We start from the raw sequence: 22,161 nt of genomic DNA on the forward strand, positions 1-22,161 counted from the left end.
ATTCCAAACACAAAATGGGGAGGAAGGAGGAGGAGAGGCTGGAGAAAATGGGGCCCACATGACGGATGTTTGTGATATTTAACATTGAGAACTCGGTGTTCTGATTTAATAACTTAAAAAAAAATGCCATACGGAATATTATTAGTGGGTGCTTATCTAGAAAAACTTCAAAGACAAAAATGCGTCTTATTCTTTTTATTTTAAAAAAATAAAGTTGTTAAATATATTTAATAAAGTATATATATATATATATATTGATTTGTAAAATTTTTTTTACAGTACCTTATAATTTGATATGGATGTAGTATGAATTTAGATTTGAATTAAATTTAAATCCATAAACTTTTATGTATATATTGTTCGGTCTTTCTTTTTTTTTGAAAAAAAATTAATCCAATTAATTATTATCTGTAGAAAAAAGTGTGATGACATTAATTATCGCTCTCTCTAAGACAAGTAATTTTGAAACACACGATGTTTCCTCTTCAAATACCATTGAAAAATTGAATGGATTTAATATATACAGAAAGGATAAAAATAATTTATTAATTAGGAAATGGCATTCGATGCAGGACTTTCGGGAGAAAAATGAAAATTTTAAAAATATATATGAAGATTTAAAGTGATCCTTTAAAATTTACAAGTGCAATTAGTATGACGACTACGTATATGGGATCATTTCAATTTAGAAGCCCTAATAATTTACAACTCCTCTTAAATTATCAACATATATATTCATTTAATTAAAATTTTGTTCCTGCTTTTTTCTGTCCTTCTTCCATCGGATGTCCCCAAAGGGACATATATACTAGTTTATTAAAAAAAAAGATAAATAACTTTTAGTCCCTCGTATTTGAGAGTTTTATTAATTTCGTCTTTTAACTTTAATTTCTATCATTTCAATCTTTAACATGTACTTCAGTTATCAAGCCACTCCTTCAAGTTTTGTATGATAAAATAGCCATAAAAAAATATGATATGGAAATTGGATTGCTAATTACGTGAGATATACACATGAATTAAATAAAACACATGAGCAAAATAAGAAATTCATGATAGTGATGATAATATAATAAAATAAATAACATAAAAGTAATCAGCGGATGTGATTATAGAAGCTCATCATATTTATGTTATGCCTTCAAATTAAATTAAAGGAACTTATATGTGGACTAGGACAAACGTAACCGGGAATGATTTTTCCACATGCGTCTTTCCTATTTGAGCACAATTTCATAATTAAATTATAAATACTGTTATTTAATTTATTTAGCTTATATTGAGCATAATTTTGTAAATGCAAGTGTCATTAATTTGTGTTATTAAGCCAATTAGACACAGAACTTTTTTTTTTTTTTTTGAAAAAACACTACTTTTGATCTCTGCATTTTACTTGAATTTTTATTTAGATCCATGTACTTTATTTTGGTTCCAGGTCCTCATACTTTTTCTATCTACAACATTAGTCCCTACATTTTTAGAGAAAACATTGAAGAGACACAAATGGAGTTAATAATATTCTATTTCAAATATTTTAATTCAATTTGGTTACCTTGAATATAAAGTCCATACATGTCTACGTCCTTAATACTCTATGGCATTAACCATTGAATCTTCGTCCATATTCCGAAAAGGATTTTGATACAAATGTGCAACGAAGCTTTCCGTGCTTTTCAAATTCAAAATTTCCAAACAGATAGCTGTCTTGATTTGCACATTTTATGAATACGGACGTGCAGATTTACCCAAGAATAATGTTAAAAGATAGAGAAGGGGTAAAATAAATTGAATAATTTTGTTTACTGTCACATCCATTTACATTATCATGTACTTTTCTCACTCAAATCTAAAGTAGCTGAATAATTGTGTTGACGAGGGTGAATTTTTTTTATAGCTATCAGACTAAATCAGAATTGAGTATTGTCAGGTTTAATTGGACATACAGAATGGTTTTTCACACATATTTATCCCATTTGCTTTTTTTTTGTGTGTGGATATATTGTGAGAGTTTGAACTATTTGCCCATCCTTGCCACTTGAGCTGGCTTCAAATGGGTCTCCTATTTGCAAATTGATTTGTTCATGATAATAGTACAGTGAAAGTGCCGAAATAGAATGAAGTGTAGTCATTACTTCAATATGTATATCACATGGAAAAATGTTGAATAAGGTTGCCTCACATGGTATTGAAGTTATTCATAAGTTATGGACTTAATTTTCGTTTGTTTTTATTCTCAGCATTAAACACGGAATGATTTTCCACACCATAAACATCCCCTAGTTGCCTAACGGCTTGTTCATAATACTACTGAAATTGATATAAGACAGAAGGAAGTCTATTTTTCCTCCATATGTGTCCGTGAAAAGTGGTTCAAATATTGATAATTAAACGATTGAGCTTTTGCTTACTTTTCAATTATCCAATTAAAATTCTTGGTCATTTTTTGTAATTTTTGGGGTCCTTTTTCTATAATTTTTCAGTCAATTAATAGTTAAAGTTAGTATTTGTAAAGTTGAAGAGAAATATTACATTAAAAATGAGTTTATGATCCAACACTTTTGAATATATATAGTTGAGGAGAAAATTTTCTATCTAACCCAATGTTTTTTCAAATCTTATTTATAAGCTATTTTTAACATGTTTTACTGGAATTAAAAAAATATTGAAATTTATTAACTTTGTTTAAAATATAATAAATTTTAAATTTTACTTCTATTAAATACACATACTTTTTAGTTTTCACTAATATTTAATGAAAGAATGATAAAAAGGAAAAAATTATAATAAAAAATAATGATATGATAAGGATCAAAGGGAATATAAATTATAAAGGAATAATTTCATCTAAGTACCCCATAAGTGACATTTTTTAAATGAGGCCCAACACAATATGAATTTTCCACTGCAGGGTGTTGGGCTTAAATTAAAATAAAATGACCAAAATATCACTTTTCTAGTATGTCACGTTGTATCGTAATAAGTAATACAAAAAAAATTAACAAATAAAATAAAGATTTTAACAAAAGTAATGTAATGAGAGGTGTGGTTGTGAAGTGCGCAAGGGGCCGTGATTGGTTAATGCTACTGAGGTATGTGGTTCCATGACATATCGTTCGAAATCTTATAGTTCAAGACAAATGAAAGGAAAGATTAAAGATAGATTTTACGAACAAATAACATGAGTATTGGTGATGTGATCTTTGCAATTAGAAACGATTATATGGTAGAGGTATAAACTACAAAGGCCTATTGGGCATAAGAGGGGCAAAAGAAGATATTCAGGGTGATTGTTTTAGAATATAATTTAAGAGATTGTGAAACTACAGGAATGAGGTGTGCAAAAAATAAGTTTGTAGTTACCTTTTAAATTCTCACTGAAGATCCTTTCATTGATCAACCACCAGCTTTAGAAGATTATACCTATGTTTAGATGCCGTGAAAAGAGGAGATTTTTAGTGGCATGTAGGTCCCATATATATAATAGGTTTAGATGGATGCTTCCTTAAGGCATCTTTCGATGAATGAACAATATTTTTTAACATTTTTAATACCTTTAATTTGAAAATGAACAATGTTTTTTGAACAATAAATACATTTAGTAAAGAGTTTAATCTTTTGATGCATTTTAATAGTTTATATTTTAAAACATTTTTAAGACCTTTAATTTTCAAAATGAATCAAGATAAAAAAGCTTTATATTTTTTTTTATTCAAATAACAAACTAAAAATAATTATATAATCTAAAAATTATTCAAATTAAATCAACTCTAATTAAAAGAAATAGATTGATCGATTATGTGTAGAATATACTTAATATGAAAAGAATTTCTGCTGAATGTGTGATTTTATGAATAATATTTTTATCAACATTTTTTTTCAAATAATTACATATGTTTAAACCATGGTAATTGTAGTAATCCAAGAATTTTGAGTAAGAGTTAAAAATACAAGAAATGGTCTTTTAAGTATATTTATATTAATTTTGAAATGAATTAAGCAACTAGAATAGTTGGTCCGGCATAGACTATGCTGTTGTTGACCTAATGAGTCTCGAGTTCGGACCTCACGAGATCCAGAGAGAGACGCTTCAAGTTATTAACGAAATTACCATAATGCTCTTGGGAAAAAAAAAATCCCCTCAATGTGTCAGATTTTTTCTTCTCCCCCAATTTCATTTTCGACTCTGCTAAAGCAGGGAGAGGGAGGGTGCTCCATATCCTCTTTGATCTTCCTCTTCACCACAATTCTTTCTCCCGTCCGTCACCGGCATGCGTGTGTGAGCAAGCAAGAAAATTTCAGCGTCGCTGTTGTGGATCTGAGCGTGGTTTGAAGCTGTCAGATTTTTCTTCTCCTTCCTCCGTCTTGTTTTGCGTCACGGAATTCTTCTTCTTTTCCCCTGTTCTGCGTCGTCTTGTTATGGTATTTGTTTGGGAGCTTTGATTCCATTTTGTTCTTTCTTGCTGTGTGGTGTGTATGTTTGAGACTTTTCCTCCCTCCTCCTTCGTTTCAGCTTCTGTGAGAGAGTAAGAGAGGGAATTTGGCTCGAGCAAGCTATAACAATAATTAATAATAATAATAGTAATAGTAGTAATGATAGTAATAATAATAATAATAATAATTTTGATTTGAAAACTCACTTGTGATAGGTAATTATACCTTAAGCACTTTAGGTTATTGCAAGAGAAGAATAATATGATCTGTTTGCATTGTATTTAAATTGATTTTTTTTAATACAAAAATGAGTTCAGGAAGCATATTAAATTTAAATGATAATTGGAAAATTGTTGGGAAAGAAATTTAAATAGTAAAATTGTTGTTATATGATTTGATTTTAAATGCACACAAGCTATTTATCAGAATGTTTGAGTATAATTTTTTTAAAAAAAAATTATTATTCAAATGGTGTGTCTATGTGAGTATCATATGTCTTGAAACTTTGTGGGAGTAATTGGTTACAGATCAAGGTGGATGATAGATGGTATTCTCTCTGTTTTTTATTGTTAGAGAAACTATCATTTTTGGCTTATCTTTTTGTAAGCAAATCACTCCTTCCAATAATTTATTGTATATTTTCTAAATCACCAATCATAATTTATACTAACGAGAAATAATTTATATATACTTATGTTGGTTAACATAGAGCATTTTAATTCACTTTTTCATTTTCAGACATAATTATTACAGTTAATTGACTTTTTAAAATTATGTGATACAGTTTTTTTCTCTTATATATAAAAATGAAAAGAGTAATTTATAAATGGTATGAATATGATAAAGTTTTAAAGTGTGTTTCGAGTAGCTGAAGCATATTTTAAATGTGGTTAAACATTGGGTGATTTATCATATTCAACTGTATAAAGGAATTTATTGAATGGGTGAATTTAATTGATGCCTTTATAGTTTGTTTGGAAATTTTGGAAGATACTTATTTTCTATGATGAAAGTTAGAGTTAAAATTGGAAATTTTGGAAAAGATATTTTGATTGGTGATTTAAGGGTCAAATTGTTGCTTATGTATTCATCTTTATTTCGGAACACCGAGGAGTGTTTGATGCAGTGTAGGAGAAAGATGAAGTTAAGATTTATGTCTTTTATTTTTTAAAAATTATTTTGTATTGAAAATTTTGAATGATAAAGCATATAAGGGGTAATGACAATGATATACTAGGAACTTAGAGACCAATCATTGATGAAGGAAAGCCAATTAGGAGTAAGTTTTACATTTAAGAATATGTTAGGCAAGTGAATAACATCTCAATTAATTTAACAACAAATTTTTTAGTGAAATATTATTTTTCTTAAATAGACTATGTGTGCTATTTCAAGTGTTAAATTTTTTCTTAACAAAATTACTTGAACTTGTGAAGTCATAGAATGTATGGTAAATAATAGACAAATTTATGCATGTATATGTACGTTCTCTTGCAAAAGGTACTTTTCATATTCAAGAAAATGTTTTTACAAGCTGTAGTAATCTTTTATCTAATAAAGATTGGCAATTATGGAAATTGGTAAAGAAATTTATATTATTGTTATGAATTTTCATATTTAAAAGGATTGATGTTTAAAATAATTCATGTGAGTTTGATATTGATAAATGAAAATTATATTTTTCTAGCAATTATTTTCTTGCATGTTTAAAAATTAATTTTAAAGGAACTATATATAGAATTATTAGTTATTAATGGCAGTTTCGTTAGCTTTTTGTGCGCTATGGTGAAAACCAAGCTAGTTTAATATTTGTGGGTATAGCACTCACATTTGATATCTGTGAGTATCACGCTCATGTTTGTTATTCATAGATCTTATACCCGCTTTTATTTTCGTGACTTTGAGCCACATCTGATTAGTATTTCCCCTCATGGACTGTGTGTCATATTTGTTACCTGTTTTGTAAAGTGTTCATAATATTAACTTTTAATAAATTTGTGAATATACACTTCATTAATTTTAATTAATGAATGTTTCTATTTTTATTTAGTTACTTAATCTTCACAGGATCAAGTGTTAAGGTTGTTTTATTATTGTAAATTTAATGATTCTGTATTTGTTTCATTGATTATATTATATTGATCATTTTCTCTTTAATTTGTTCACCTTGATTATTTTAATTTTATTATTGAGATGTTATTCACAGAAGGATAGTTTTTGGCCTTAGACATAATAGCCGGTCTTATATCTTGAGTTTATCATTGACGGGCTTGCCACTAATCTGGGTGGAAACTTGTTTTTGAAAACTTCCTCTTGTTGTTGTAAATGTGAAATTATATAATATATTTGAAATATGATTTAGGTGCTCCAACCTCCACATTTACTATAGTTAGGATCCTACCCTTTATATCGTGTTGTATCTTTGCTGTTAAGGAGCAAAGCTTTGTATTACTAATATGATATTGTAAATTATTGTTGTAGAAATTTTGAGAGGTTCTATTTTTTTTTTTTTGGTTGTGAGAGGCTTTGTTGAAATTTTTACAGAAAGTTTGTGATTTTTTTGTTTATAAAAAGCATTTGTAAAAATTTCTAATGGTGCTATTAATGTGTTCAAAGTATTAAATTAAAATTTTCTTGAATCAAGACTTATGAAATGTGAATTTTGTGTACATATCTTGGGCCAGCCACACCTAATTTTAGAGCGTGATAGGAATAATAAGAATACAAGTTATTTCATGGGAATTTTTCTTGAAATAACAGAACAATTAACTTAGATACAAATATCATCAATCACAAAATTAACTCAAAAGAATGGAAAAACATAATAGTGAGAGCTTCTTTGGCCAATATATCATAATAACTACAGTAGTCCATCTTCATCTAAAAGCTAGACAAACACCAATCACCTTTTTTATTACGCACAAGTATCTTTTTGTTGAAGGCAATCAAATTCAAGATATGGTCCAATACTAAATATAATCATGTCTTCCAATGAAAATTCAAATTTTAATTCACCAGATCATGAGGGACTAGCCTCTTTTCCTATACCCAACCCCATTGGCAGACACCAATGACCTTATCTATGGACTTTTAGGCGAAAAAGGAGAGAGTATTGAATATTATTTGTCATGTATAATTATATATTATGTGTAATAAATCTAATATTTTTTGCTAAATGCAAAACATCTAAATTACAAAAGTTGGATAATGTTTAAATATAACTTGTTAGGCTTTCATAACTTATATGAAATTTGAAAATTGTGATTCCCTCATTTGATGCTTGTAAATACAGTTTGTGATGATTCCTCATCTATCGTCAAAGTCAATATAAAATATAAAATTTTATAGTGAGTCCTACTATTTCATTTTAACTTGTTTTGTTTTTTTTTATTAAAAACTTGTGAGAGTTAAGATATAGAGTAGCTAGATTATAGTCATTCCACATCACAGTATATAACAAATACGGTAATATAGTGATGCATACTCTTCCTTAAAGGAGGCCAACAGTTCATAATAAGTACCCCTGCTTTATATTCTTGATGAAGACAACAGCACTTGCATAATACGAATCACAAAGACGACGTCACATTGTACAAGAACACAAATGCAACAGAAAATATAAGAGACAGGAAAAGTAATTATCCAAAAAGGTTAAGCTCTCATGAGTTGTGCAAGTGTGATGTTATCAAACTGTTTTGTTGAGTAAGGTTTAGGCCTTACAAGTTCTAAAGATACTTGTTCCATGGTTGGACGGCATCGTGGATTTTCATTCAAGCAAGCAAATGCTACTTTTGCAATTAGCATAACTTCCTTGACAATTGGGCTTAAGGGTGGAGGAAGCCGTTGGTCCAACACATCCTTAAGTGGCAAATCATAAGATGTTGAAATCTCTTGCAACGAACAAATAAGCTCTCCTGGATGTTTTCCCATTAGAATTTCTAATGTGAGAACACCAAAGCTATAAACATCACGTTTCTCATTTGCTTGCATTGTAAAAGCAATCTCTGCATCAAGCATGATAAACTATGAGAATAGTTATTTTGCATTGTATAGAGTAATAACAATGGTTTTTCAACTACAAAGAAAGGATACCTCACCTGGAGCAACATAGCCGTAGGTGCCAGCAAATGAGGTCATGTTGTTAGAGTCTAGGTTTAGAAACTTGGCTATTCCAAAGTCAATGATATGAGCTTCTTGATATTCTGAATCTAACAAAATATTTTTGCTTGAAATGTCACGATGAATTATGGGGCAAGAGAGACCATGGTGCATGTGGAATAGTGCGTCAACCACACCTTTAACAACATTCACCCTGTTACACCAATCAAGTTTAGATGCCTGCAAGTCATTTTTTAAAATCTTGTCCAAACTACCACCATGTATGAACTCATAAACAAGGAATGATAAGCGTGAATTTGAGAAAAACCCAAGCAACTTCACTACATTACGATGCTTGATCTCTGTCAATACTTGAATTTCACTTGCAAATGCTTTACGAATATTGGAAAAATCTGTATTACAATTTGGATGAAACTTCTTCACAGTAAAAAACTGGCCATCAAGTAGCTCAGCTTTATAAACACTTCCTTGTGCTCCGACTCCAATGAGATATTTGTCATCAAAATTCTCTGTAGCCTCAACAACTTTTTCATGTAAAATTTCTCCATCAAAACACCAAATGGAAAAAAGATTGAGAGTTGTTGCCTCTCCATTGTGACCTTTTAGTCTCTTTGATTTTTGAATTAGAATATAGAAAATTCCACCCACTATTAGCATTAGAGTCGCAAAACAAACAAACAATGACACTAATAACTTCATTGTTTTGTTTATATGACCTTGTGGATCATTGCTATGTTTACTACAAAGCTCTAAGCCAGTGACATTACCACATAAACTTGTGTTTTCTCACTGCCTCAAATGTAATGTCTCGAAAGGCTGGAATGTTTGGAAGAGGTCCCTCTAAATGGTTGTACGATATGTCAACTGATGTAAAGCCTAACATGTCATCAGATTCAAATGGAACGGTGCCAGAGAGATTATTATGTGAAAGGTTCAAATTTTCTAGCATCTTTAATGTTCCAAGCATTTTCGGTATTGCTCCGCACAACATATTCTCACTGAGGTCAAGATATTCTAGAGCTTGTAATTGACCAAATTCAATAGGAATTATTCCCTCAAATTTATTTTTGCTCAAGTTCAAGAGGAATAACTTGGAAAGTCCTGTGAGCTCTTTGGGGATTGAGCTGCTAAAGTTGTTTGCTGCCAATTCTATTTTTTCAAGTTGACTCAGTGATTTTATTTCTATGGGAATCTTTCCAAGAAGTTGATTGTTGCTCAAAGAAAGTCTAGTCAATGAGGTCATTTTTCCCAATTCTTTTGGAATTTCACCTGTCAAATTATTTGAAGAGAGATTGAGTTCCCCAAGGTTAGCTGCATCTCCTAATTCTGGTGGTATACAACTAGAAAGATTGTTGTTGGAAATCTTAAGTGCTGTAAGGTTATGAAACTTTTCCCATAATGATGGAATGTGGCCATACAATTTATTGCCACTCAAATCAATGTATTTCAAATTTGGAAGCACACCAAAATCACTTATGTTTCCAACCAATTGATTATTATCAAGAAAGAGTCTGACAAGGCTAGAGCAATTTTTCAGGGTTCTTGGAATTGGACCAGTGAATTTGTTCGCAGATGCAGCCATATATACAAGTGATCCTTCAAGGCAAATCTGTTGCGGTAAATGGCCAGTTAAATCATTCCAACTAAGTTGTAGGCTATTCAAGTTTGAAATATTATTCATCTCTTTTGGAATGAGCCCATTGAGTTTGTTCCAGCTCAATGTTATGACCTTGAGCTGTTTCAGGTTACCCATTGTAGCTGGGATTTGTCCAGAGAGAGAGTTTTTCCAAAGGTAGAGGTCTGCTAAATTGACCAAGTTTCCTATTGAGGATGGGATTGATCCTGAAAGTCTATTGGTCTCCAAGCCTAACCTAGTGAGATTTGTGAAGTTTCCAATGAAGGGTGGTATTTGGCCATACAAGTTGTTTTCTGACAACTCCAACTCAATGAGAGAATAGAGATTCTTGAATTCAAGAGGAATGGAACCCGTCAATTTATTTTATTGAGGTAAAGATATTCCAATTTGGTCAAGTTTCCTAACGTAGAAGGGATTTCCCTATCTAAGAAAGTGTTTTCATCCAAGTGTAATTTTGTGAGATTTCTCTGCATTCCGATTTCTTGAGGAATTGAACCAGAGAGATTATTCGTGTTAAGGACTAAAATCTCCAAATTCCTCAAGTTCCCAATTTCTTTGGGAATTGGCCCAGTGAGATTATTCAACCCAATCTCAAGCTCATTTAGAGTAGCCAACTTTCCTATTTCAAAAGGTATGAAACCACTCAAGAAATTATCAGTCATACTCAATGTACGAATGCTGGACATGTTCCCAATTTGGGTGGGAATAGTTCCAGAAAACTTATTGTCACTGATGTCAAAAACCAGGAGTTTAGGGAAAGATGAGAAATTGAGATTGTGAAGTGTACCTTTTATTGTCATTTTTGTAAGATGTATGGCGGAGACAGACATGGATTCATCACAAGTAATACCTATCCAGTCACTGCAAGGATCAGTGCCATTCCAAGAAGACAAGATTGCTTGGCTTGGCTTTGCAAGGGTGGCTTTCCATTTTAACAGAGTATTTGCTTCCTCAGTAGCAGCAAAGGATGAAGAGAACATCACAGAGACACAAAAGAAGATTACAAATGGAAGAGTGAAATGGGCCTTTTGAGAGTTAGACGCCATGATTCCAAGAGGGAGAATGAACGAGTGAGTATAAACGGACGGTATAGGAGGTGTCTTTATAACAAAATGTATGCACCAAAAGAAAGAGGACATATCCAACAATTATGGAAAAAAGTACAAAGTGACAGAGAAAAACAAAATAATAGTTGTGAACAAAAAATATTATAATTGTTTCGTTCAATTTTACAGAGATTTTGAATTGGTTTGGGTAATGTTAAAATCAGGTTTTCTTTTGAAAACATATATTAGGATTGTTAATTAATTATATTCAAATAAAAACTTTAACGAAAATATTATTTATTTAAATTTGTAAAAAAATTGTTGAAATTTCAATATATTTAATTTTTAACTATAGAAATAGTTTAAACCTGTTTATTATTGATTCCATTCACGTTAGCTAGACAGAAAAAATAAAACCAATAAAACTCGTGATTGGTGGGTTTAACCAATCTAAACTTCCTTTTCAATGGTCTGAGAAAAAAAACTACGGCCAAGGTTGCTTTAGATGAGATTAATTATTAGTTAAGTTAATTATATCTGTAGTAAAAAAGTGTGTGATGACACTGATGAGATTAATTATAACTCTCTTTATGACAAGTATTCTTGAAACACACGGTGATGTTTCCTCTTCAAATACCACCATTGAAAAATTTAATGGATTTAATGTACGCAAAAAAGGATAAAAATAATTTATTAATAGGAAAATGGATTTCGATGCAACGACCTTGGGAAAAAAACTGAAATCTTTAAAAAATATAAGGATTTGAATTGATCCTTTAATTTATTAAAAAAAAAAAAATACAAATGTGCAATTGGTGTGACTACGTACATATGGGATCATTTCAATTCAAAAGCCTTATTAATTTTTTTTTTTTTTGCTAAAAAAAGAAAGCCCTATTAGTTTACAACTCCTCTTAAATGATCTACATGATATTCTTCTTAAAATTTTGTTCTCATTTTTTTTTCTGTTAAATGATCATTTAAAACTAATGGTGTTAAAATTAAAAAATTAAAAATATATTTTATAAAATTAAAAAATTAAATTAAAACTTTATGTAAAGTTGAATGACTATAAATATATTTTGGCCAAAAAAAAAAGTCTTGTCAATATTTTGGACATATCAAGTATTTGAGGTGGAAAAACAAGTTCTCGTCAGTTACTTTACCGGTCAATAAAACATTATAAATACGTTATTGACCTTTCTTACATGAATGTGTCCTATCTGAATCATTTCAAAGTCCATGCAAGTCTACGTTCGTAATTATTCCACACTTCTTGAATTCAAAATTTCCATTTGTTTTTTATTCTCAGCGATAAACGCGGAATGATTTTCCACACCATAAGCATCTTCCTAGTTGCTTATTAATGGCTTGTTCATAATTCTATTCAACGAAATTAGTAAAATAGACTGAAGTCTATTTTTCCAATATGTGTCCGTGAAAAGTGGTTCAAATAGAAAATTACGATTGAACTTTTGCTTACTTTTCAATTATCCTATTAGTGTAGGCTTATTCTGTGGAATGGTGAAATGAAAGTAACATTAAAATTAACTTTGTTATCACACACCAATATCATAACAGAACACCATATTTTCTCCTCGAGTTAAAATAAAAATTCAGAATTTAACTTTAGATTCTTAAAATTTTCTATTAACTAGGTTGATGAGTCTATTATTAATTAAAATAGGGTTTCTAAAATTAATTTATAAACATGAATATGGGCAAAATTGATTTAATCAAACTATGAATTTGGATAAAGTTTTAGAAAACTATAATTGGAAGGCAAAAATAAAAAATAGGTAATAGTAAGTAACTTACGAAATAACCATGATTTTGGGCTTGTAATTGATTTTAGCATATACATGGATATTTGGATATTTTTAGGAAAGTTATGATTTTAAGTTCTTAATTTATTTTGACAAGTAATAAATATGTTTAAATATATTTTTTAAATTTTTTTATGGTTTTATCTGATTTTTAATTATATTTTCAATTATACTCAAATCAATCTTGTAAATTAATGTTATATATTAATCATATCACGCCTTAATTTTCTAAATAAAATACAAACACACATGTTACTAGTAAACGATACTATATTTCGCCACCATTTAATTTATATTTTCTCACAATCACTGTATGAAATGGAATAGAAATCATGGCCCAAAAAAAAAAGAAATAAAAGTAATAATAACTAATTTTCATGACTAGCAAGAAAGAAACGGAAGCGATCATAGAAAATTATGACATCTGGTCTTTAAATAATTAATAATGTTTTTTATTCATTACTAAATGGGTCCCACTCAACTTATAGAAAAAGCTAGGATTGATAGGGCTGCGAGCACTAGTACAAAATATGAAATTCAAAGGGCACTTTTTATATTGGTTGAAAGACAAGCGATAAGTAAGAGTGTTGGGCACAAGTTACCAATCTAATTTGATCGGAGATGGAATCTGATAGGGGAACACAAGGCCAAGTTTGTTAGTTTTCTTGGCCTCCTATCTCGTACCAAGCCCCCTATTGTATTTGAGGACTGGTCTAATGTGCCAAAACGTGTGAAGGACCAGATATGGGAAAGTATTCAGGTACGTAATTAATTTATACATGTAATTATATATCATTGTTAAATTACTAATTATCATCTTATGTTTTAATTGCAGCTCACTTATGATGTTCCTTCTAATCAAGATTGCCGACACAGGTTGATTTCCTACTGCGGAACGTGTTGGAGATATATCCATATTGAGGTGCTAGAGGGTCAGGCTCCTCCTAATCCTCTCGACACATACTAGTTCCTTGATAAAGATACTTGGCAAGAATTTGTCAGGATTCAAACTTCTGAAAAAGCTTTGGTATGTTGATTTCTAATTAATTTAAGTTTTGTTTAGTTTTACTTTAACTATAAAATTTAAAATTAATTTTTTTAATAGGAAAAACGAGCTAGAGGGCAGGAAATTGCTCGACAGAATCAATGCCCCTACACGCTGTCTTGTGGGGGTTATGCTAGGGCTGATAATATATTGATAGTGGAGAAACAGAAGAAGAGAGAAGAAAAAGCTAAGTCCAATTCTTCTATACTCCTTTCTCCACCATCCCCAGTTTCCCGAGAGGAGAAATGGAGATATGGACACCAATACAAAAAAAGGAGGCAAAAAAGGCTATACAAGCGAGACGGCGCGCGAGATTACTGAGAGGATTGTAAGTAATATTATTTCTTGTCCCTTTAAATTTCTATATAATTATATATAATATTGATTAAAATTGTTATTTTTATGTTACAGGATGCTCTTAAGGAGCAACAAGCCGAAGGAAGTTTCATTCCAGAAGGCAGAAATGATATCTCGACTGTTGCAATAGGAAAACCAGAGCATCCGGGTCGTGTGAGGGGCGTTGGACATGGTATGGATATAAGAGACTACTTTGGAGCACCTTTACGCCCCAACTCAATAGGTGTAGTGACTAGAGAAGAACTTGAAACAGTGATATCCACTATGAGACAGCAAACTAAAGAAGAATTTGAAGCTTCATTCGAGGCCTGACTTTTACAAATGAAGGAGCAAATGAAGGAGGAGATGATGAGCATGATGAGCTCACGATAGGAGACACCTACTGAACCAGTTCATACATCTCCTAAATTTCATAGTACAAAAGGGAGTAATGTTCTTGAGCGTATGTCAGAGGGTCCTTCTGGTGACAACGTTGGTGAACCATGCGAGATGTTTCTAGAAGATCCTAATAGACGCTTGGTTGCTTTTGGTAGCGTTTACAACTTGGGGTCAACCATCCACCATAAGCAAATTCAAGATTATCAAGTAAGAGTGGTGGTTGAAGATCCAAAAGTGCCAAACGCATTGGTTCCATTCCCTACTGATGAGGTGAAGACTGTAGCAGAAGTTGTTGGCAATTTTATCCTGTGGCCTAAGAGATTTGTGAATATGGTTCAACATATGGTATGTAATTTTATTATGTTACAACTTTCCTAAAATGTTTTCTCACTATTTCTTTCTTTTTATTATGTATAATAGCTTTTCTCGTCGAATCTCCCAAAACTTCCAGAACCCTCGTTAACTCCACACCAACAAATGATCTTAATGGCGTATGATCCATCATTCAAATTCAAAGATTTAGAAATGGATCCGGAGGTTGTGGGTAAGAAAGATATGATAGTGACAATTGAACGAGAAGATTTGCTTGGACTTTTGTCAGATAGTCAGCTTACCACACCACACATTAAACTATTTATGATGTAAGTTTGTGTTTCTTTAATGAAATTAACTTAATTATCAAATCTAGTGATCTAACACAATTGCATTACTGTAGGTACTTTCATCATTTGTGCATCAAATCGGGCAAAGGTGATAAGTTCGGATTCCTTTGCCCACATTACATGACAGAAAAAGAGAATACTCTGGAGTTAAGGGCCCATTATCTCCAACAAAGAATATATGAAGTCAAGAAAGATGTTTTTATGGCTCCATACGTGTACTCGTAAGGATCAATTTGTAATTAATAGTTTTTTTGATGTAGATTTACTTTAACTCGTCATATTTTACAGGGACCATTGGCAGTTGTTTGTTCTTTCAATGAAGAGCAACACTATTATCTTCTTATGTTCCTTCCATTACAAACTTGGGAAGGAAATGAAGAAGACGATAGACTCGTAAGTATATTTGTGCAAAAATATTTAATATAATTTACACTAAATATTTTAGTTACTAACTTGGTAATTTTGAACATAGAGCAATGAAAACATATTAAAATATGGTATTGCAAAAGCACGGACATGAGCTTAAGGATCCTACGTGGATTGAGCCAAAGGTAATGCTCTACTTTATGAATATGTTCAATTACTAAGATTTTTTATTGATATCTTATGATTTATTCTTATATAGAGCCGTAGACAACCAGTGAAGACGAATTTGTGTGGCCTATATGTCATGAGACATATGCTCAATATTATCACATTGGGTATGACTGAATTTGCAAAAGAGGTAAATATATTTTTAAGAGTTTTATTTTATTATGTTATTTGAGAGTACATAATAAGTCTCTTTTACAAATTATATTTTAGATGTTTGACAATTCAAAACCATTCCCCAAAGCTAAGATTGAAGACATTCGCATACGTTGGGCAACTTATTTTGGGGAGAATTTGTGAGTTTTGTAGAAAGTTTCGTACAATTTAAGAAGTTTGTTAGTTATAGACAACTTTTGAAAACATTTATTGACACAATGTTTTAGATAGCTCAATATATAGTTCTTAGATAGTTCATAGATAACTTTGAGTTTTGGATAGTTGTTAATTTAATTTTAGATTAAAAATTGTAAATAAATTGAGCTGTCTGATTTGGCTGTGGTAATTTTTGTATACAGAGTAGGGTAAATTTAAAAATACGGATGTTTATTTTAAAAATAAAATACATTTTTTACAGCGGTTATTACTATAATCGGTGTAGAAATTAATATTCTACATCAGTTAATGTAGAAATTGATATAAAATAGCAAACTTTCTACAGCAGTTGTTTTCCAACCGTTGTAGAAAGTGCTCCAGTTTTTAATTTTTTAATCGTTGAACTATTTTCTACATTGGTTATGTTTAGCCGACATAGAATATGTATTTTTTACAGCGGTTGTATAACCGATGTAGACTTTCTACATTCCCTGTAACAACACCACCTATTTAACCACTGTAAAAAGTCAATTTTAACCGCTGTAAAAAGTTATTTTTATAGTAGTGGAGACTGTGGGAGAAGCTAACCCATGTTAAGGAATCTTGTGTAAACTGTAGAAGCTTATTTTCAACTATTAATAGACTCGTGAATGTTAAATGGCCTTGTGAAATAGAGTTGACAAATTAACATGGAATGATTTTCCCCACAGCATGTGCTCGCTTAACTTTAATATCAAGTTTTTTCTAATTAATCTTATTTATAAATTATTTTTAATATGTTTTACTTGAAGTTGAATTACAAAAATATTGAAACTTAATAACTTTGTTTAAAATTTTAATAAATTTTTAACTTTTCTCCTATTAAATATATAGGCTTTAATATACATTTTTCACTAACATTTAAATATGGAAGGGGTAAAACAGAAAATTTAGGATAAATAAAATAATGATATGACTTATAAATAATAGAACAAAAATAATCTCTCCCTCTCTTGTAAATAAGATTGGATGGAATATGAAATATAAAGACAGAATTTTATCTAAAGATCACATATGTGACATATTTTTAAACTAGCTAGATCCAACATAATATGAAATTCTACTGCAAGATGTTGGGCTTAATTTAAATAAATTTCTAAAACAAAATGATAAAAAAATATTATTCTTCCATTACCATGTTATGTTGCAGTGCATAAAGCTTTTAATAAGTAATAATGAAGGGTATACTGTAGAGCGTGCCGGAGGTTGTGATTGGTCAATGCTAGTGAGTAAGTTAGGTGGTTTCATGACATATTGTTTGAAAAAATTATAATCCAAATCATAAACTTGTGGCGTGCCATTTGTTTTAGGATGACTACATCAAAGAGGGTGAAGGGAAAGATCAAAGATAGATTAAGAACAAATGAAAACATGAGCATTAGTTATGTGATCTCTACAATTACCTAGCGAGGATCATATGATAAAGGTACAACAAACACTATTAAAAAAATTTTTAGGGAAGTACTTATTTTGAAGTGCTCATATGTAAAAGTGCTCCTGAATAAGAAATGGAATAAATCAAAACGTTCTATTTTTAAAGCACTCTAAATATTGGATAGTGGATATATAGAAGCATTTTTGAAAGAGCACTCCTACACTTATTAATTAAAGAAATATAAATTTTTAAAAAACACAACCTATCAGCTCCTGTAAATTTCGTTATAAAATTCTTTGAAATAAAAAATATAACCAACAAGAGCGTTTTTTATAGAAGGCGCTTCTAAAAGTTAAATCAATTGTAGCGTTGCTGAGAAAGCTCTCCGGTAGATTTATTCAAAAATAAAATAAGTAAAAAAAAATTAGAGGATACAGGAAATTATTTGTAGAAGCGCTTCAGTAGAAAAAATGCACGGGAGCGTTTTCTAAGGAAGCACTCTTCTATGACTATCTTATTATTATTATTATTTTTTTAAATCATATTTACTTATCATCTGCTCCCATCTCATCAGTTGTTGTGGCCTACTCTCTCTCTCTCCTCAAAAACTCCTTCACCTTCTTCTAACGTCTGAGCTCAGTACCTTAAAGAATAATTAGATCTGAGTCACAAAGCTTCTGCTTTGGCGTTGTTTGCTCCGTTAAGCATAAACCCTCCTTGTAAATTAAAATTGATTTATAAAGTTTGGAGTTTATGGAAAGTTGAGAAGCACTTGTAAGATTCATCACTTGTACGGTGAATCAAAACTAGTCTTTTGGAACATAAACAACATCATTTGGTCTTGTGTATGTTTGTTTTTTTTTTTTTTTTCCTTTTTTCCCCACTAAAAAAAGGTTGAATTGAATCAAAAAGAGAACGAATGACTACTTGGGACTTGAGCACCATGATACTTGTATTTGTATTATAGTTTGGAATTACATTGACTCACGAAGACAATGATTGAATGCTAATGGTGAGCAGCGATAGGAAAAGCGCAGAAAAGACAACATTTTTCCTAATAAGGATCGTGCAGAGCCAATATAAATAGAATATAAAAATGAGTAATTAATGAAAATAATAAATATAGACACGACATATTTGTCATGTAAAAAGTAAAAACTTCATCCTCAATGTGAGTGAGAGACACGGCCCAAAGCAAATGTTTCGCTATGTTTCTTAATCGCTAAACAATAATAAATTTGACAGGTTCAATGTCCATGTATAGGCCATGTCTAGGTCATATCCATATGTGTGTTCATTCACCTTGCCCTATGAAAATTTTGCTTGTAAGTTAGAGTATATTATCACATACTTATAATCAAGTAATGTTGATTAGTGCTCATGTTCTAATAAGTAAATATTTGGTTGTTAATCCTCTGAAATACTTTATCCTTTGTAATACCTTATACAAGTTATTAAAAAAAAATTATCAACTACAAGTTTTGATCATTATATTGACAAGAATGTGTCTGGAATTGTGTCATTTCTAATGTTAATATGCAACCAATGTATTGATCCTTTCAATTTTTTTAAACCATATTATAAACACTTTCTAAATTTACAAATACATGTCATATATTAACAAAACAACGTTCATATAATTTTACAATACAAAATCCAATTATCCTCTAAGAAACTTCCAACATTCCAAACAATCAATACTTTATAATTTTATAATTACAATTCAAAAATCACCAACACAACCTTAAAATATATAAGGGTTATATAAGGGTTAAAGTATATTTTTTTCATACTTTTTTTTTAAAGGAACATTGGGCACCTTTTATTAATAAAGGAGGTATTTTTCTCTTAAATCATTTTCTAGAAAAGTAAAAATCTCTCTCTATCAATAGATTACTAATAGGAAGAGATTTTTACTCATTTAAAAAATAGTTTATAAAAAAAATGTTTCATTATTAGTATAGCGGCCTAGTGCTTTTTAAAAGAAAGTATTTAAATAAAAATACACTTTAATTTAATAATTAAATTACAAAATTTAATTATTGAGCTTGGTGCAAACTTTTTCTAGTCATTCTTATGAGATATGTGACTTTTCAAAGTAGGGGTATTTTTTAACTTTTTACTTGAAAACATAATTTCACTTAAGTCTTGAGCGCTTGTAAATAAATTTTAGGGTTCTATGGGTCAAAATGTAATATTGTTCCCCTTAAAGGACCTCAATACCATTTTCTCTTTAATCATATCGTATCTTGGCATCTTCAATGATGAAATGGTTCTGATTCTTCATAATATTTAATAATTCTAAATCAATTAACTTTGATGCAAGTCAATATGTGTATACGCATATATAGGCAAATTTAATGATTAAAAAAAACTTCTGAAGAACCTTTCACACTTTTCAATGAGGATTCGAATTCAGGACTTGATGGTAATGATTGAGGAATTTAGGTGTAATTGCCCAGGAATTTTAAGAAAATTATAAATTATGATAAGATAATTTAAGTATATTTTCATTAATTTTGCACTGTATTACCAAAATGCCATTGACAAAAAGAGAAGGGAGCATGAGTCAGAAGCCCGAAGAAACTCACGCATGTACTTTCATCCTCTCCTTGATCATTTTCGGGATTGTTCCAGAGCCAAGGGCAGACAGCTCGATCCTTCCTCCTCTGTTCTTCCTCCTCCATTTCTGATCGTCTGTAGCCGGCAATAGTGGGAATGCTGGCCGCCGCCGCCGCCGCCGCCGCCCCTGTGGGGGCTTCGTTAGCTCGCAATTTCTTCTTCCTCTGTTTCGGCGTCGCTCACTTTCCTTCTTCCTCTCACAGCTCCGCAACGTTATTGTGTTTGGTGAGTTAAAAAGCTCAATTCCTTCTTTCCATTCCTCCTTGGCGAGTTCGAACTTCATCTTTTTCCCTCCCATGCTTCAAGTCTATGTGATTGTATTTGTTGAATGGGTTGCTGTAACAGGGGAATAAAACTGATTCTCTCTCATTGTTCTTGCTTGATGCGTAAATAGGAGAGTAGTTTGGACCAGGAAAACTGAGATTAAAGTTTAAAGAGTATGAATTTTGATACATAATTCTACTATAATTGTTCTGGGTTGTTGCGAGACATAGAAGATTAGATTAGATTAGATTTTATTGAGTTTAAATTAATTTTGATGGCAAATAGAATTTGATAAGCTTGATAAATTTAAATATTGATGTTTGGAAATTGTTAGGCATGAGACTTTAGGATTAAGGACTTGATAGAATGGTTTACAAATTTGATGCACATAAGGTGCTTGTTGAAATGGTTGATAGAAGAATTGTAGCCTACGGCAGCAAAGGAATGTGAGAAATATATTACTGTTGACTAAATTATTATAGTAAGCAATTATTTGGTTGGAGATGAAGTTAAGAAATTTTAGGAAAATATATTTGGTTAATAATTCTATGTTAAAGTTTGTTTATTCTTATGTTGACTTTTAGGTACATATAAAGTGTCCGATAAAATGTTTGGAGAAGTAGCTTTATGAAAATTGAACGTACATAAGTGATCATTCTGATTAAATCATAATTCTTTTTTTTTTTTTTAGAAAGGCTTGGAAACTTTGAATGATAGTCACATATGTGTTTGTTAGAGATTTACTGATTTAAACTTAGCATATCATTTTATTTGTGAAAAGTTGATGTTGAGATTTTCTTTTTTAATTCTCAAAATTTGTTTGGATTGAAGATTTTGAATTTTAAAAGTGTTAAAAGAATTAACAATAATGTTTGTTTTGGGCATTAGGGAATTAAGGCACATGCCATATCACAAAAGAGGTTAATTGGAAGTAAGTTAGATGTTTGGGAATGTCTCAGGTAAATGAATAGTGTCCCAAATGATTTATTAGTAAACTTATGTTCTTCAAAATAATGTTTAAGTACGTTTATGACTACTTATATCGTTATATTTTAAATTTCGTTATCAATTATCATGAATAAAAATGTTTTTATTGTATAAAGTTTTACATGAAGAGTTAGGATTATTTTACGATTGAGTGTCTACTATTATTTAATATATTGGCAATGTTTGATTTTGCGATTTAAAGAATGATTTATTATTATGACTCATGCATGCTTGATTTAAAGCATGGAACCGAATTAGAATACTGGTTGCTAATAGCAGTTTCGTTAGCCATTGACATGCCATAATACACATAGTTAGCAATATGTTTGTAGGAGGTGCTAGCCCTGTGCACAAGCCAACACATGTGAAATGGAGGGATGGATCTTCATGAGCATTGTACTCATGCTTGTTTTGTGGCTTATGCTGTGCTTGTTTTGTAGCTTCTAATCGCATTTGACTGGTTACTTATCC

General features: G+C 30.6%; 1 pseudogene; it reads right to left on the reverse strand.

The window, feature by feature from the left end:
• Positions 1-8,082: 8,082 nt before the first annotated feature.
• On the reverse strand, positions 8,083-11,232 carry LOC129317267 (MDIS1-interacting receptor like kinase 2-like; annotated as a pseudogene).
• Between the last annotated feature and the right edge of the window lie 10,929 nt (positions 11,233-22,161).

Source organism: Prosopis cineraria, unplaced genomic scaffold, assembly GCF_029017545.1.
Source record: "Prosopis cineraria cultivar Desert tree isolate PC_DT_omini unplaced genomic scaffold, ASM2901754v1 PC8, whole genome shotgun sequence".
NCBI classification, from domain to species: Eukaryota; Viridiplantae; Streptophyta; class Magnoliopsida; order Fabales; family Fabaceae; genus Prosopis; species Prosopis cineraria.